The sequence below is a fragment of the Natator depressus genome, chromosome 7 (genome assembly GCF_965152275.1).
Source record: "Natator depressus isolate rNatDep1 chromosome 7, rNatDep2.hap1, whole genome shotgun sequence".
NCBI lineage: Eukaryota > Metazoa > Chordata > Testudines > Cheloniidae > Natator > Natator depressus.
The window spans coordinates 40,194,889-40,212,425 of record NC_134240.1 but is presented as its reverse complement, the minus strand read 5'-3'; the positions used below and the strand labels follow the sequence as shown (position 1 = coordinate 40,212,425).

Genomic DNA, 17,537 nt, shown 5'->3' with positions numbered 1-17,537 from the left:
CATGAATCTGAACTGCTGTGTTCATTAAATTTATCATTTGTTGGGGTAAGTGAACAACTTGTATTTTATACTCTGTTAGGTTGATTGCTTTGTTATTTATCTTATCCCCTGGTGCCATTTTCTGCTGTCATGCAGAATGATTAGAGGCATTGCTCTTATGTAGCCCATAGTGCATATCCTACGTGTATATTATTATGCTTTGGGTGGGTTTCCTAAATGCCTGCTGCAATACAGTCTGTCTCATTTGCAGCCATAAAAGCCCATGGACATGTCACTCCCCCCACCAAACTGTTCATATTCTTTTTTTGGCACATAATTGATAACAGGTTTTGACTTAGTGTGAAGAGACATGTGGTGTGAATGTGTCCATGCTGTCGCAGTGGAAGGACTCCTTACATTAGAGATAGATGGCATTTGGAAGCAGCATGCGAATTGCCCATTTAAATCCCTTTTTAGTTTTCATTTAACCCTAGAAAAAACTGACCTATCACACTCTTACCTGGCAGAATTCCAGTTTAACACACAGGCATAAGTATAGGTAGCCAAGAAACCTTGTGCATGCATCAAAAGTTGAGGGCATGATTCCCAGCTTAGAATGTTTGAAGCAGCACTTCGCCAGCCCTGGATTTTCATTTTTAGGATTAAGAGAATGTGCTGTTTAGATGAAAGAGGGACTCATTGTACAAGTCTTAAACTAGCTTCTGAGAGTGCATAAAGGTGAGTCTCTGCTCTTTGGAATTAGCCCCTTGTGCTGTGTTCGGTATGTGTCTTCCAAAAGGGTAGGAATATTATGTAAGATAGTTGAACTGGTCCACTGGAGGAAGAAACATTTATGTGGGATACAGCCTTAAAGGTTTATGGAACAAGGCTGTAGTTGTAGGTATCCTGAGAACTTTTATCAGATAATATTCTAGACCTAAAGATATGCCTTTATAAAAGGAATTGGTAATACATAACTCCTGATATTTGTGTTTGTATGTGAGCATTTTATGAAATCCTGGTAAAAATGAACAAAGAAGGAGTTGTTTATGGACTGGCTTATTTTTGTTTTCTTTTTAAATAGTTGGAGTTGTGCTACAATCTGGATCCAGTCAGTACACTTGTTTGCAATTAAGTAAAGTATTTACAAAATACTAATACAATGTACATGCCAAAATTTGGTGGTGGTGAAGATCATGGCTGGCTTTCACACTACCCATTGTTCTTGACACCAGAAATAATTTCAGAAAGATAGTGGTTAGAACTGTTAAAATGCAAATAATCTCTAATAAAGATCAGACACTACTTTGAATTCTGTGATTTTTAATTCCAGCGATCAAATGAAATCATGCATGCCTGTTTCACTTTTTAATGATCCCTTCCAGTAATGTAAAAGATGGTCCTTGCATGAGACAGATAATACAGAGGCAATGTTTTAAGCCACTAACCATGCTGATAACACTTCTTTATAAACCTGTGCAGAGATGCCTGGTTTTGGTTTATAAAGTTACAACATATTGAATTCATCTGCATTTGTTATACAGTATGGATACTTTAAACTTCCATAACAGTTAATTTGCATTAAACATAAAACAGTGTATTAAATAAAGTGCTTACATAAACAAGTTTTTGTTTGTGTGACCTGGGCAACAAATGCATTGGGTATCTTCAGTGAAGAGAATAAGTGTACAAAATTAATGGAGTTGGTTTTCTAAAATTTGATGCAATTCAGGCAAATCATTAATCACATTTGTCAGATATTTTCCAAACAAATGTGAACAAACCAAATTTAACTTTGTGACCCATTACAGTTGTTACAGATGGATTCATTAACAGTCTGACTCATGATGAAGGTGATACAGCATTTTAAAAAAAGTAAATTCCAACTTGTGATTGAACAAAGACACTCTTGCAGTCTGAATCAGTTATGGATACTGAGAAATTACTACATGGATTTCTGACAATTTGATTAGCAGCACATGGAGTGAAGAGGCTTCATTAGAATTACCAATGAGCCTCGAAGGAGAGTGAGTTCAGAACTTGCATGTTCAGGCCTCCAGACAGCTTATTTTTACCGTTGTTTTCCTAATGTTGTAATTTAACCTGTAAAGGAAATTGTATTTTCACTACTAGTTTATTTTAACTACCCTGCCCTCCCCTCCACAAGTTTGTTTAATTTTTGGGTAATGCTACAGTTTGCAGTGGAAAGACAATGAAATACTTCATCATTCCTTTGTCTCCACTGTTTTTCTCATTGGTACTCATAGCAATGCCTCTGCACATCAGTGAATAGCAGAAACTCAGCAAATTATGTATTAAAAAAACCAACATTGTAATATACAACTGCTTCAGGCGTCTTCCTTCCAACATTCCCTTGTAACATCATCTGTTTGACAAGTATCCAGTTGCACCTACAGCACTGTTTAATCAATAAATATAGTAGCTATTTGACTTTATACTCTATTATATACTCCTTTATCTGGACCTTATTAGGAGGCAGAAAATGTGTCTAGTGTCTAATCATTTGGCAATAGTGGTGGTGGTTTGTAGTGGCGGGGGAGGGGTAGAATTATGATGGTAGAATAGGTATATGTTAATCCTTTTCATAAGGTACTTATTTTCACTGTCGTCTAACATCACTTATTTTGCTGTAAACTGTACCTTCCAGTTGGAAGGTTTGAATTACTGCTGTTTAGAACTAACTGTGGAAGGTGACCTTTATTTTGAAACTAACAGAGACACTTCTGTGGCAAAAAATATTTTAAGGAACCCTTAGAAAAGGTAAAAGTGCATTTATCAAAGAGCTCTCAAGTGTTCACATTCTGGCTCCTTTTTTTATCTCCTCTGGCTGCATTAGAAAGATTCACCTGGGGCACTGGAACAGATCAAAGAGAGACTGAGCTCTGTATCTTCCCCAGTGCCCCTCACTTCCTTCTACTATGGTTCTGGCCGCCACAGATGAAAAGGATGGAAGTATTGCTCTGTATTGTCTCCTTGTCTCTTCATGCCCTCTGATCATCGAGAGTAGGCCTTTTGCACAGAAGGTGGTTAGTTTATTTGTAGCAGAGATAAGTATGTCTACATTGCAATTAGATACCTGCAGCTGGCCTATGCCAGCTGACTCAGGCTTGAGGAGCTTGGGCTAAGGGGCTTTTTTAATTGCACTGTAGGCGTCCGGGCATGGGCTGGAGCCTGGGCTCTGGTGCCCTGCAAGGTGAGAGGGTCCTAAAGCTTGGGTTGCAGCCCGAGCCCAAACATCTACACTGCAATTAAACAGACCCTTAGCTCGAATCTGGGAACCTGAGTCAGCTGGCACAGGCCAGCCACGACTTTTAATTGCAGTGTGGACATACTCTAAAGGCCCCAACTAAGGATCAGAGCTGCATTGTGTTAAACATGGTACCCACCATGTAATAAAGAAATAGTTACTGGCCCAAAGAGCTTTACAATCTAAGACAAACTAGACTGGATCATCAACCTACTGGACTTTATATTGTACTGTTGTCACCTGCCAACTTATGACAGGCTTTGGCTTTGAACAATCATCAGCGCACACACACTCTGTAATTACTGCTTGTATCATCATAACCAGGCATCTGGAACAAATGTTTTGTAGTTTAAAAACAGGAATGTTGTCACTGACTAAATGAAAAACCAGGACATTTCAAATGTCCTAAAAGTAGTTCTCAAGATACCATATAAACAAGTCAGGACTGCCCAGTAGGACTAGGGCGTGCGGTTTCTATACACTTAATGCTGAGTCTTATTCTAAACAATGTGAAATAACAGTTTTATGATTACCCATTGACTATCATTCCAAAAGTTACCAGTGCAACTTACTACCATATATACAGAGCACTAGTGATAGAAGGTAACTTCTATGGCAGAAAGTAGTAGTTACTCAATGATCTTCAACATCTAAGTAGAGCAGGCAGAACTTCTGTTTTTATTCTCTCATCTCTGCTTACATTTGTTAAATAAAATGTCAAAACAAACCCACCAAATTTAGTCATAATAGGGACAGTCTTCCGCAAACTCATTGTCTGGAGAACTAAAAGATCAGTAGAATACCATGAGCCCCCATTATGATGTCAAACTCATCTGTTTTTTCTCAGCCATTGCAAGCAACTGAATGACTGCACCAATGGTTCAAACTCAAGTTTCAGGTGTGTCATCCTATGTCTGAAAACAGGTTGAACAATGACTCTGCCACAGGTAATCTAAAACTGTTGCATTAACAACTGCCAGGGTCTCAGAGAAAACGAGTGGTTAATGTCTGTCCTTCCTTAGATGCACTAGTATCTGAAAAAGTCCTAAAACCAATTGTATGTATGTCTGCCCAAGCTACAGTGGAACTTGCAGTTTTGAGGCCAACAGATTCTGAAATACAGATGTTAAAGGAGCAGAATAATAGAAAGTCTTCCATAGTCTCCTCTGATACAGTGCAGTCTTCCTGGAGGCAGCCTTTAACCTACAAGAGAAGCACATAGTAGATATCCCTGACATACAATTTACCATGAAATATCCTCCACTGTATATTGAAGGGAACTCTGTCTCAGTGGGTGTCATAAATATAAAGGGAAGGGTAAATACCTTTAAAATCCCTCCTGGTCAGAGGAAAAACCCTTTCACCTGTAAAGGGTTAAGAAGGTAGGATAACCTCACTGGCACCTGACCAAAATGACCAATGAGGAGACAAGATACTTTCAAAGCTGGAGGGGGGATAGAAACAAAGGTTCTCTCGGTCTGTGTGATGCTTTTGCCGGGAACAAAAAAGGAATGGAGTCTTAGAATTTAGTAAGTAATCTAGTTAGATATGCGTTAGATTCTGTTTTGTTTAAGTGGCTGATAAAATAAGCTGTGCTGAATGGAATGTATATTCCTGTTTTTGTGTCTTTTTGTAACTTAAGGTTTTGCCTAGAGGGATTCTCTGTGTTTTGAATCTGATTACCTGTAAGGTATTTACCATCCTGATTTTACAGAGGTGATTGTTTTATTTTTTCTTCAATTAAAATTCTTTTTTTAAGAACCTGATTGCTTTTTCATTGTTCTTCAGATCCAAGGGTTTGGGTTTGTGTTCACCTATGCAAATTGGTGAGGATTTTTATCAAGCCTTCCCCAGGAAAGGGGGTGTCGGGTTTGAGGAGGATTTTGGGGGGAAAGACGTGTCCAAGCGGGCTCTGTCCCTGTTATATATTTGTTAAACGCTTGGTGGTGGCAGCAATAAAGTCCAAGGGCAAAAGGTAAACTAGTTTGTACCTTGGGGAAGTTTTAACCTAAGCTGGTAAAAATAAGCTTAGGGGGTTTTCATGCAGGTCCCCACATCTGTACCCTAGAGTTCAGAGTGGGGAAGGATCCTTGACAGTGAGGCACTGTTGTACCTTTTGAAATAACAATCTTTTGGACAATTCAGTACTGGGAAATGGTGTTCTGAAAAATATTTCTGAAGGACCTTGTGATAGCACTGTCCTAAACTCTGAGCCAACATACTCTTAACCCTCTTGACCCGTGGCTTGAGTATCATATAGCCAGTGCAGTACTTGCAACCCTTTTTGTCCTTAAGAACAAGATGAGGAGCCTGGAATTTGATCCTGGATCTCATCCTTGTCTCTAATGATGCCTAAACACTAAGGTTATAGGCATAAGTTTTCCTCCTTGAAAGTCCATAGTGGCTTGGGGGTTGGGGCATTTCAGCCAGACTGTGGTGTCAAGCTGATCATTTCCCCCCCTGCATGCACTGTGCTTTCTCAACAGTGCCAGCTCCTATTTTTGGGTCTATCGCCTCTAAGACACAACTGTTCTTCAAAACAACCCCCTTGACTGATCTAATAGAACAAGGAAACTTGGCACTCACAACTTTTCCAATTTGTCACCTGATGAGAGATGACAGTAGATGTACCATAGCCACTGAGAGGCTGTGCAGGCTGTCTTTTTGACATATTGCTCTAACACAGAGGCATTCAGTTTTATTTTGTAATACTATAATTACTAGTACTGAAATCCTGGTTTATCAGAAGGATGAGATGGATTTCAAATTGCAGATAAACTATAATAGTCTTTATGTAAAATAAAGCAAATATTAAAAGAGCATTAAAGGTTTATACCCTTATAAAATATAAACAATAAAACCGCTTCAAAAAGTACAATTTCTTTCTTTCTGGCAGTCGGCCTCCAAGCATCAGTGTTGGTTGCATTGCCTAATGCATTCCCTGGCCTCCAGCTTTCATAACTTCACCACCAGCTTGAATGGCAGAATGCATAGTTTCTGTGGGATTGCTGATATTGCTACTTTTTGAAGTGGCTGGCAGCTCTGAGGTTGAATAGACAGTCTGCTTCAGAGACCTTTTGTTTTGCTCTGCGACTCACCTGGTCTCAAGTTTGATCCATTCAGTGAGCAAGAGTTGGTTCCAAACTTAGGTCTCTCACAGGACCATTCAAAATACAGTAATTCAGCTACCAGCTTGAATCAATTGCTAGCCTATTATAATAAAGCTATTTCCCCACCCATCGTGTAGAATTTGTGGATGATAGTGCAATTTGTACAAGAATGGTATCACAGTTACAGGGTGGGACTGCACCTTAAGTCCCTTTCAGGTTACTCTTGGAGGAATTCTGCACCTAAAAATTCTGCACATAATATTTGAAAATTCTGCATATTTTATTTGTCAAAATAACATAATCGTACCAGTTTCAATAACTTTGGTAATTTATTTCAAAATATTTGTCAACATGTCTATAACAAAAAAGATTCCGGAAATGTTTTTTGACAAATAGATTCCTTATTAGGCCTATTAATATAAAACTTTTGGTGGTAATTCATTTAAACTACAATACAGAAACCTATTTCTCGCATCACTCAGAAACCATGCAAAGGCTTGGGGGAGTTCGGTAACAGGAGCTGAGGGAGAGAGAAGTAATTTCTGGGAAGGAGCCTGCAGGGTTGTTGGGTGGAGGTGGGAGAAGTATGGAACAGGGTTCTTTTGGAGAGGGAGGAATTGTTAGGGAGTTGGGGAGTCTCCCTTATGCAGACCCTGGCTGACCACAGCCTCCCCCATTCAGTCAGGCATATCTGCCCCTGTTCCCATCTGGCCCTGCACCCCCACTCCCATTCAGCCACTGGCTCAATGTTGTGACCCTACCCTGCAGCCCTGTGTACCTTGCCCTGTTTGTCATCCCCCCCCCCACCCTGCATATCCCATGCTGCCTCATTGGGCCCTGTGGGCAGGGCACTGTGAGGAAGTCAGTGTGACGTTGCACCCCATAATGCTTTATGGGACTATGCTTATGAATGTATATACGACATAACTGGAATTGTTTTATGCTACATATGTCATGTAACATATCTCTGTAAAGGTTATGATCTACTGAATATATTCATCCTATTTGTATGCATGTGTCATTTTTGTACTCAAAGTTATGAATATTGGCTGTGTACTTGCTTGATTTTATGTAGCCTTTGTAAAGCATTTGGTCAGCTTCTTGAGAAAGGAATGTGCAAATTGAGTGCCCAATCAAGAAACACTTAACGAACAGTGGCTCTTGGAAGACTCCAATCCACATAAGAAGTCTTCCTGGAGACATTCAAGATAGCATGTGGGCAATGGCTGCTGCCTGTAAAAACTGAGTCATGCATGGACATGTGACTTGCCCATGTGACTCCAAAACTCCATCTTGGAGCTGGACTTTGCATAGGAGAGAGGAGGGGGTCTCCACCCACAAGAGAGAGTCTGTTTAAGCTCCTGGGAGACCCCTCCATTTTGTCTTCAGCTGGCTCAAGAGAGAGCCTCTCCACGCCCAAGGGATACCTGAAAGAAACTAGGACAAAGGACAGTAACTACAGGGGGTGTGAGTGATTGCTGGACCCAGACTAGAAGGAGCCTAGTCAGTAAAAGAAGCTTATTGGAACATCTCTGAGGGTGAGGTTTCATCTGTAATCACTTTCTTACTGTGTTAGGCATAGGCTTGCATGATTTATTTTATTTTGCTTGGTAATTCGCTTTGTTCTGTCTGTTACTACTTGGAACCACTTAAATCCTATTTTTTGTGTTTAATAAAATCACTTTTACTTATTAATTAACCCAGAGTATGTATTAATACCTGGGGGGGGGGCGGGGAGGAACAGCTGTGAATATCTCTCTATCAGTGTTATAGAGGGTGGAAAATTTATGAGTTTATACAGGGTAAAACAGATTTATTTGGGGTTTGGACTCCACTGGGAGTTGGGCATCTGAGTGTTGGAGACCGGAACACTTCTTAAGTTGTTTTCAGTTAAGCCTGTAGTTTGTGGGGGACGTTGTTCAGACCTGGGCCTGGGTTTGCAGCAGGCTAGCGTGTCTGGCTCAAACCAGGCAGGGCACTGAAGTCCCAAGCTGGCAAGAAAGCAGGGGCAGAAGTAATCTCAGCACATCAATTGGCAGTTCCCAAGGGCTTTTCTGTGATCCAACCCATCACAGGCAGCCTCTACCCCCTTCCTCTCTGCAGTTATCTGCTTTGGCCCATGAGCCAGCTGCCCTTCCAGCACCACATCAGCCCTGGTGGGTGAAACGTGTAATTGCAGCTTCCTTTTGCCTCCCTATCACAATCAATTCTGGGGCGGGAGGGAATCTGCGGGGGATGTGAATTTTTGTTTTGTCTTTAAAAAATGGCTTTACTTATATAGCATCAAGAGTGTGCTAAGCAATTTACAGATAATATGAAGAGAAGGTCATATAGTAGTCTAGAGAGAGTAACTGACTAGAATATCTTTATATGTTGAAAAATGGTAATTTCTTCTACTGTCTGGTATTTAAGGTCTGGCTAAAAGCTGATATCAAATTTTGACTGAATGTTCATGTTTAGCATGAAGGTTGAACAATGTAGTCAGCATATTTTGCTAATGATTCTTTTGTGAACTACAGGCATGTTCATACTTGGACAAAAAGTTGTGTAACTAGAAGACAATCAAATAAAGAAAACAATGGAAAATCCTGGCTATCGGATGCCAGGTTGTGCATATTGAGTAGTGGAAAATACTACAAGTGGAAAGAGCTCTGTCTAGGTGTTGGAATAACACTGTTGTTTGAAGCACACAACTAGGACATTTTAAACAGTTATTAAAGAATATTGCCAGATCTTATCACTGAAGTCATGCATATAAATCAATGATTCTGGCACAGCATATGTGAATGAGGTATTGTTACTAAAAATACACCTACTGAGTGGCATTAATAAAATGCAGTTGGTTAGTGGACAGAAGCATACAATTCTAGCAGTGGGAAGTGTTTTCCGAGATGCAATGCAAAAATATATCGAGGTCTAACTGCAGTATTAATTGACTTAAAGTTAATGATGTTTACTTAAGAGAGCATTTTCAAGCAAAGATTGTTAATACATAATATTTTAATGGCGTACTTTTTATTTTATTGTTTAACATTCACAAATGTGGGAAAATATAGGCTGCATAGTATCCTAATTACTGCCAGGCAGTCAAAATATTATGTTAGTTTAGTTGTGATCAGGGTTAGTGTGGTTTGGTACAGTGGAAGAATATGCACAATGCAGTAGATCTAGGAAAGCACTAATATATATATTTCATCATGTGCAGAAATTACATGTTTCTATTGGTACAAAATAACTCTAAAGCTGGAGTAACCAACCCTTGAGGATGCCCCAGGTTAGTTCATGTGGCACAGAACCATCACAGTGTCCTCTACATCATCCTCTTCCCCTGCAGACATTACAAAGGGGTGTCACAACATGTCAGTGCTGCCTGGTCACTGTACCTGCCCTTTTGGATCCATTGGCGGCTGGTGTAAATTATAAGCACTTCTGTCTGCCTTTACACTTTGGAACCAGCCTGCTGCCCAGACAGCTCAAGGTAAGGGGCAGAGAGGTGAAAGCAAAAGGCATGTGTACCTCTTCTCCTCCTACACTGTTCTGGGCACTCCTTGGCCAAGGCTGAGCATCAGAGCACAGATGAAAAAGGGGCATAGTATCAATGCCAGCCATCCTTTTAACTTAATCATTTTTTCATGTCTTCATGTGCCATTCAAAAATCTTCCCTCTACTCCTGAAAGTAGGCAATTTGTATGCTGAAGCATCTGTCTTCAGAATCTAAGCTTCATAGTGCATGGCTCTGCCAGATTTTTAGGGTCGTGAATAGATGGGGATTCAAATCAACATCTTTAGAGTTCAGTCTTCAGTTCTTATATCAGACTTTGACTCAGGGAGATGTAAATCCCTTCCCTCATCAAAAATATTCTTAAAATCAATACCCTTTGTTCTCCATAGCAAGCTATTAAATCACCATTATGTACATAATTATTCATGTTTTCTGCCAAATGCTATTAGGCATTTACAGGCATTCTGAACTTCTGTTTCAATAAAGGTTTAAACAATTTAAGGGAACAACTGAAGCTCGACGATTGTGATAGAAAAACTAGTTTCATAGAAAATTTGCTATCATGAGTGATTAGGTTTCTTAGATCAATCCCTTTTATAGGGAATTTTATAGCAATATGTAATAATTCTACCAACTGTAATTTTCCAGAACACTAGAAATAGCAGATGGCAGCCTGAAGACTTACTGAACTGTTAGTCTTGGCTAATCCTTTGAACCAAAGTAACATGTTTTAAAACTGGTTTCAGAGTAACAGCCGTGTTAGTCTGTATTCGCAAAAAGAAAAGAAGTACTTGTGGCACCTTAGAGACTAACCAATTTATTTGAGCATAAGCTTTCGTGAGCTACAGCTCACTTCATCGGATGCATACTGTGGAAACTTTCCACAGTATGCATCCGATGAAGTGAGCTGTAGCTCACGAAAGCTTATGCTCAAATAAATTGGTTAGTCTCTAAGGTGCCACAAGTACTCCTTTTCTTTTTATGTTTTAAAACTAACACTGATAATTTTGTGAGGTGTAGCTTTACAAGCATGGGCTGCGGTCTCATCAGATCTCTCAATTTTTAGTGGTATTGGGTCTTTATAGAATCAAAGCAATTAGATGAAAGAGTGTGTAGGTATTTATCTGGTCCTTATCACTAGTATTTGAGCACCTGTCTAGCATTTTTTGGACTTATATTAGGTTTGTCAATTTAATTGCAGTTAACTCAAGCAATTAACTAAAAAAAAATTAATCCAATTAAAAAAATTAATCACAATTAATTGTAGTTTTAATCACACTGTTAAACAATAGAATACCAATTGACATGTATTATATAACAGTGATATTAATTACAATTAATTTTTAATCACTTGGCAGCCCTAATTTATACGCACAACCAGTGGCAGATTAGCCACTGAGCCAATGGGGCCCCTACCAGGGGCCTTGGAGAAATGGGTACCCCACATCCTGACCCAGCTCCCTGGCAGAAGTGTCCAGGCCGGGGGGCGGGGCAAGCCCTCTGTGCCCTGACCCCATTTCCCTGGCAGGAGCCCCAGGGGCGGACTGCAGCGGAAGGGGAGGGGAGGGGGTCCCCACTTCCTCTGGCACAGGGCCCAACAAATCCATAATCCACCTCTGCTTGATAAAACATCCTTGTAAGATATGGGGGAGTATTTTACAGATGGAGAACTGACACAGAGATTAAGTGGTTTACACAAAATCACACAGAAAATCTGTGATAGTTCGCAAATACACCCACATGTCCCTATCCTATGACTTGACCACAAGACAATCCTTCCTCTCTTCGATAAGGACAAGGACTTTGTTTTCACATTCTGTAAAGTGGTAATCACAATTGTGGTATTATACAATATAATCATCAGTCCATCTCCCTGAAAGCTGAGAGTTTTTCACTGTAGTATATTTTCTGGGATTTTGTCCAGTCAAGCTTTAAGAGACAAATATGATGGTGGTTCCATATATTGCTTTTGGGAGTTCATTCCACAGAATAATACAGCTCAATGTTTGAGAAGTCTGATATTCAGTCCATTTTTTCCTAGTTTCCTCCATCCATCACACTAAATTCCTTTCCTTCCTTGGTGTTAAGACCCTTCACATATTTGTAGACCAATGTCATATCTGTGAGTGACTAATTGCTTAGCCACAGTATACATTTAAATTGTTAATCCTTCTTTGTAAATCACTTCACTTCTCCCAGCACCATTATTGGTTTTGGTCTTCTCAGAATCTACTTGTAACTTGCCTATTTGTCTATAATGTGTTGCCTAGAATAGAATATTCCAGGTATTGGTTGCACTGAAGTTACGGAGAGAATAATTGTACTACCTCTGTAATTTCTATGCAGCCCAAAGTTGCATAGCTTTTTGTTTCCAGTCATACTTGCATTCCTCTGGGATGGGAAACTTCCAAGGGAAAGACAGGAAGTGGTGCTGAAGATTCAATGTTGGCATCTTTACTACTTAGTCACTGGTGAAACGATACCCTGACAAGGCATTAGGAACTTGGAAAACCTGTACTGCTGGCAATGCCCTCTTTCGGATGGCATGTAAAATAGAGATCCTGACCACTTGTGGTAATTAGATCCCATGCCACTTCCAGGGATTGTGATAGCCTTGGTCTTGTAACCAAATTCTAATTTGGCTAATTACATATTGCCTTCCTAAATTAACCCTGATGTTTAAATTGGATATGTTGTTAGTTTTTAATTCCTGGCCTAAATGGATGTGCAGGGTTCAAATAGTGAATAGTAAATAATAGATTACATCCAAGAAGGGTTTGCATTTTGGTTGTAAATAAAGTAATTAATCAATTTTGTAAACCTGCTTTATATTTCTGAAGTGTTTTTGGACTGTAGGAGAGAAGTTGGTATTGAAGTTATTTTATTCATTATGCCAAGATTTCTGAGATTGTCAGATGGTTGTCATTGGTATGTAGCAGTGCATAAACTTGTACCAAAATATTCAGAATGGCTAATGTTAAGATGTTAGGTTTAATAAGACCATTTATGCTACTCAAATGTTATCTTGACAAATATTAATATGAATTTTGTCCTCATTTATTTAAAATACTTAATCACCTCTAAGAGGTGTTGAAATAGATACTTACTAAAGATTTTGTGAATTCAAAGTGTCAAATCTGGAAACTGTTTATCTTTGTGATTTCTCTTGATAGCAATTCCTAGAAGAGCTCTTTTTTCATCTTCTCCAAAAGCCATTGTGATTTATTACTCTGAATAATGTGCATATTTATTTATTAGCCCTTTTTGATTCTGTATATTTGTTTCTGAGTAAAACTGAGTGTCTGCTTATTTCTAGGCTAATTTTAATGCTTTTAACTCTGCACTTTACCAGAGAGCAATTATGAATTACAACGTATTATTAACAAAATGGACCCACATTTCTAAATGTTTTGATTTTGGCAGTTGTTATAACTACATAGTTTTTTGCACTATAGTTATACAGAAATTAGTGTTAGTTTTTTTCAGACTCACTTTCAGATTTGTGGAGTAGGAAAATAATAATAAAAACATGTTTTGTTTTATTCCATAACTACTAGAATAATGAAAGCCAAGTAAAGCTGGGCATTCTTAACTGGCTGGGCTGGATTTCCTTGAGTCTTAAATTCAATCTGCTTAATCAATAATTTGCATCTCCAAAGATTAAGACTCGTTCTTCAATTTTTTTTTCATTTAGTGCCTGCACGCTGTTGCATGAGATCCAGACCAGACATATTGAAGGTAAGTCTTTCATTTCCTCGGTTTTAGTTATTTGTGATACAATCATATGCGTTTGTTACGCTGACACTGTTCTAGTTTGTCAGTGTATCATTTTAAACCACCCAGGAAACGTACTGAGAAATGCTTTTCCAGATTAATCCACCCAATTAAAGCCATGTTTCTAGTTTAGTACAGTAAAACCACTACAATGTCCAATGTAGCATCACTTTTTGAATATCCTGTTGAGAATGCTTATCTGTTTGATATTGAGATCAGAGGTTTTTTTACCTTTTTTGGTCTCATTTTAATTTTACTTTTTTTTTTTTTTTTAATGAAATGTGCTGGATTGCCAGCGTTGTGGACTGAAGCCTTTTTTATTCAGGCAGCAAGCTTATGGGCAGTGGCATGCATGCACTTACTTGTTGGATCAGGGACCATCTCTTTTTTGTTTTTTGTTTCCTCCCGCCCCACAGTGCCTATCCGAATAGGACCTGCATCCATGACTGAGGCCCCCACGTGCTTACTGTAATACCAGTAACAACAACAAGCACTGCAAGTTGCCCCACCAGTGTGTCTCTACCTTGTGCAGGGACCATCTGTAGAAGGCACGTGATTCTTTAGGTCAGTCTCCATGGCTGTTTAGTCCTTGGATCCTCTGATCAGAAAACTAACAAGGTGTTTAGTAAAGTAGAGGCTTGTCCAATAGAAATACTCAGAGACCATCAACTCATTTCTTACAGGCAACAAAACAAAAATTAAACTAACTACTTTTTCATCATCAATAGGCTTCATTGATAGTGAAAGGTTTTTTATCTTGGAACGAATCCCTGAGTCTGATTGTAACATACTGACATAATATTTACACTGAATGGTTTCCGGGGTATGTCCTGTACATACAGTATACGCAAATTGTTTTTTCTTGGCATATATGATGGGCAAAGGCACTTACTTATACATCCACAACTGTGAATTTCTCCCCTACCATCTCCTACTTTCTATTATGAATAGATTAAATCCTCTCTCTCTCTCTCTCCTTTTTTTTTTTGAACCCCTTGGTAATGAGTTCACTCTTGTCAGCGAGGGATAGTCACATAAACTATGTTAGTTAAAGACCTCTATCTCTTAGGCTCAGGAGCAGTAAACAGCTTTCCCTGGTTGATGGGATTAGAGTTGTCAGGGAAGAGTCTAAGGTTTTAGAACCATGATCTTTTAATCTTCTTTGGTTCACTTAAATTAACTCAGCCACTGAAAATCCTAGCCCTCATTAGGCTGTCTAGGTAATCAATGGGCGTGTTCACTGAAGTTCCTTGATGTCATTTCCAAGTGCCACTTTCTATACTAAAGATAGGAGAAAGTTCCACAGGCAAACCAAATTTCTCGGTTTCCCAGGTTTGTCTTTTGTATTTTTTTTTCTATTTCTAGAAATGGTAGGCCTGTTTCAGACTATCTGAACAACCTGTATTCTCCTGTACCACAGATGATATTGGGAGGGGGTGGAAGGGATTCTTTCTTCTAAAATTCTGGCAAGGTGCACCTGGCTATTGGAAGGTGCATGAGCAATTCTGTATTATTCCACAATAGATGTAATTTATCTCGGAGCCCGACAAACACAATAAATGGATCTGTTAGTAATTTCAATTTTAAAATACTGACCATCCCCACCAAATATGACTGACGGTACTGTTCATTTCAGACTCTATCCCAGCTGCTATCCAATGCAAGCTTTATAGATTTTATTTAAAAAGGAGTCACTGGAATAGCAGAGCCATTGAATTTTTATGTCAACTGCTGAGGCTTGTCTGGAGCAGGCCCCAAGCGTGAAATTCCTTACTTGAAATAGTTTTGCACAGAGCACAAGAAAATAGTTGCAATCTCCAAATTTTCTTCACTTTATTAATGCAGATTATTATTATGGGTTCAGGCAAGTGAGCTGATTCCTTTGTGTCATTATATCAGGGTTGGAGTACAAAACCGAATAAACTAGACTATTACTCGGAAACTCAAGGGATAATGCATTTCATGCTGCCAATTTGTCTGCAGTGGGTTTGAAAGGAAGAAAAATTATAATTAAAACAATAAATATTAGGAAAAAATACTTTATTGCTCAAAGGCATTTTCAGTCTTGAGAACTGGATTTCTGCACAGTCAGATCACAGTGACTATAACTACTTGCTTCACATTTCATTTAATAAAATAAGAAAGAAACCCAATATCTAAGGCTTAGACCAGTTGAGCTACTGGTATTCAACAACAGGTAACTAAAACTAAGTGGCAACTTTTAGCTGAGTGAGTGAGTGAGACGGGACATGGATAGCTCAGTGGTTTGAGCATTGGCCTGCTAAACCCAGGATTATGAGTTCAATCCTTAAGGGGGCCATTTAGGGATTTGGGGCAAAAACTGGGGATTTGTCCTGCTTTGAGCAGGGGGTTAGACGAGATGACCTCCTCAGGTCCCTTCCAAACCTGATATTCTATGATACATTTATAGCACACTGCAACTTGTTCAGTGGATTCACAAGCCTGAATGGGTTGTTAGATCAAGTATAAGTCATTGGTGAATAGAAACCTATACCTGTAAATATACAGATATTTTTTCATATCTTTTAAAATAGGTCCAATATGTCTTTTAAAAAATAAATAACTTAATCTGTTGACATGGCTCTAAAAAGAATGAGAATATTAACTGGCATTTTGAAATTCTAATTTGCTTTCAGATATTCATTGTTCTGCAAGCTGAGCCCAGCATCATTACTCACTTTTTGAAGTATGACTTATCTGATTAATGCGGTTTGGAGATTGCTATTATTGTGTGTCATTTGTCTCCTTTTTATCTTGTGTAATGCAATTTCAATAAGAGATACCCTTGAAGAGTTGACTGCAATTTATGTTACTGAGTTAGAGACACAATAAAACATAAGAGAGTGGAAGAGGGATACATTAGGTTTATCTACTGATATGATCCTGGGGATCATTGTCCTCATGACTTGCCTCTACACTAGAAATGCTTCATGTAGTCCAATGCATTTTTATAATTAACTTTTTCTGAAGTATGTATGTGAATAAGAATTTTATAAAAAGAACAGGAGTACTTCTGGCACCTTAGAGACTAACAAATTTATTAGAGCATAAACTTTCGTAGGCTACAGCCCACTTCATCGGATGCATAGAATGGAACATATAGTAAGAAGATATATATCTATATATATCTTGGAAGTTGCCATACAAACTGTAAGAGGCTAATTAATTAAGATGAGCTATTGCCAGCAGGAGAAAAAAACTTTTGTAGTGATAATCAAGATGGCCCATTTAGACCATTGACAAGAAGGTGTGAGGATACTTAACATAGAGAAATATGTGTAAAGACCCAGCCACTCCCAGTCTCTATTCAAACCCAAGTTAATGGTATCTAGATAACTAGATACCATTAACTTGGGTTTGAATAGAGACTGGGAGTGGCTGGGTCATTACACATATTGAATCTATTTCCCTATGTTAAGTATCCTCACATCTTCTTGCCCAGGGTCTAAATGGGCCATCCTGATTATCACTACAAAAGTTTTTTTTCTCCTGCTGATAATAGCTCATCTTAATTAATTTGTATGGCAACTTCCACCTTCTCTGTATGTGTGTGTATATATATCTTCTATGCATCCGATGAAGTGGGCATATCTTACTATATGTTCCATTCTATGCATCTGATGAAGTGGGCTGTAGCTCACGAAAGCTTATGCTCTAATAAATTTGTTAGTCTCTAAGGTGCCACAAGTACTCCTGTTCTGTTTGCGGATACAGACTAACATGGCTGCTACTCTGAAACCTAAGAATTATATAGTTTTTCTAGAGACAGGGTTTTTTATGCAGGTCCAATGAAAGCAGTTGACAGCACACAAAATCAGACACATAGGGTAACTAATCTGATGTACCTTGACTTTTCAAATTCTCTCTTTGTATTATATTCTTC

At 38.8% G+C, this 17,537-nt stretch overlaps 1 protein-coding gene across 16 annotated transcripts in view; it reads left to right on the top strand.

The window, feature by feature from the left end:
• The window catches only part of ATP2B2 (ATPase plasma membrane Ca2+ transporting 2), a 714,211-nt gene that overhangs the window by 166,126 nt on the left and 530,548 nt on the right, over positions 1-17,537 (top strand). For 15 of the 16 annotated variants that reach the window (XM_074958190.1, XM_074958179.1, XM_074958178.1 and 12 more), the window contains exon 2: positions 13,554-13,597. The gene's annotated coding sequence lies outside the window, so the exon portion shown is untranslated. Of the gene's footprint in view, positions 1-701; positions 718-13,553; positions 13,598-17,537 lie in introns of those variants that run through there. The other variant, XM_074958173.1, reaches the window with a different exon arrangement.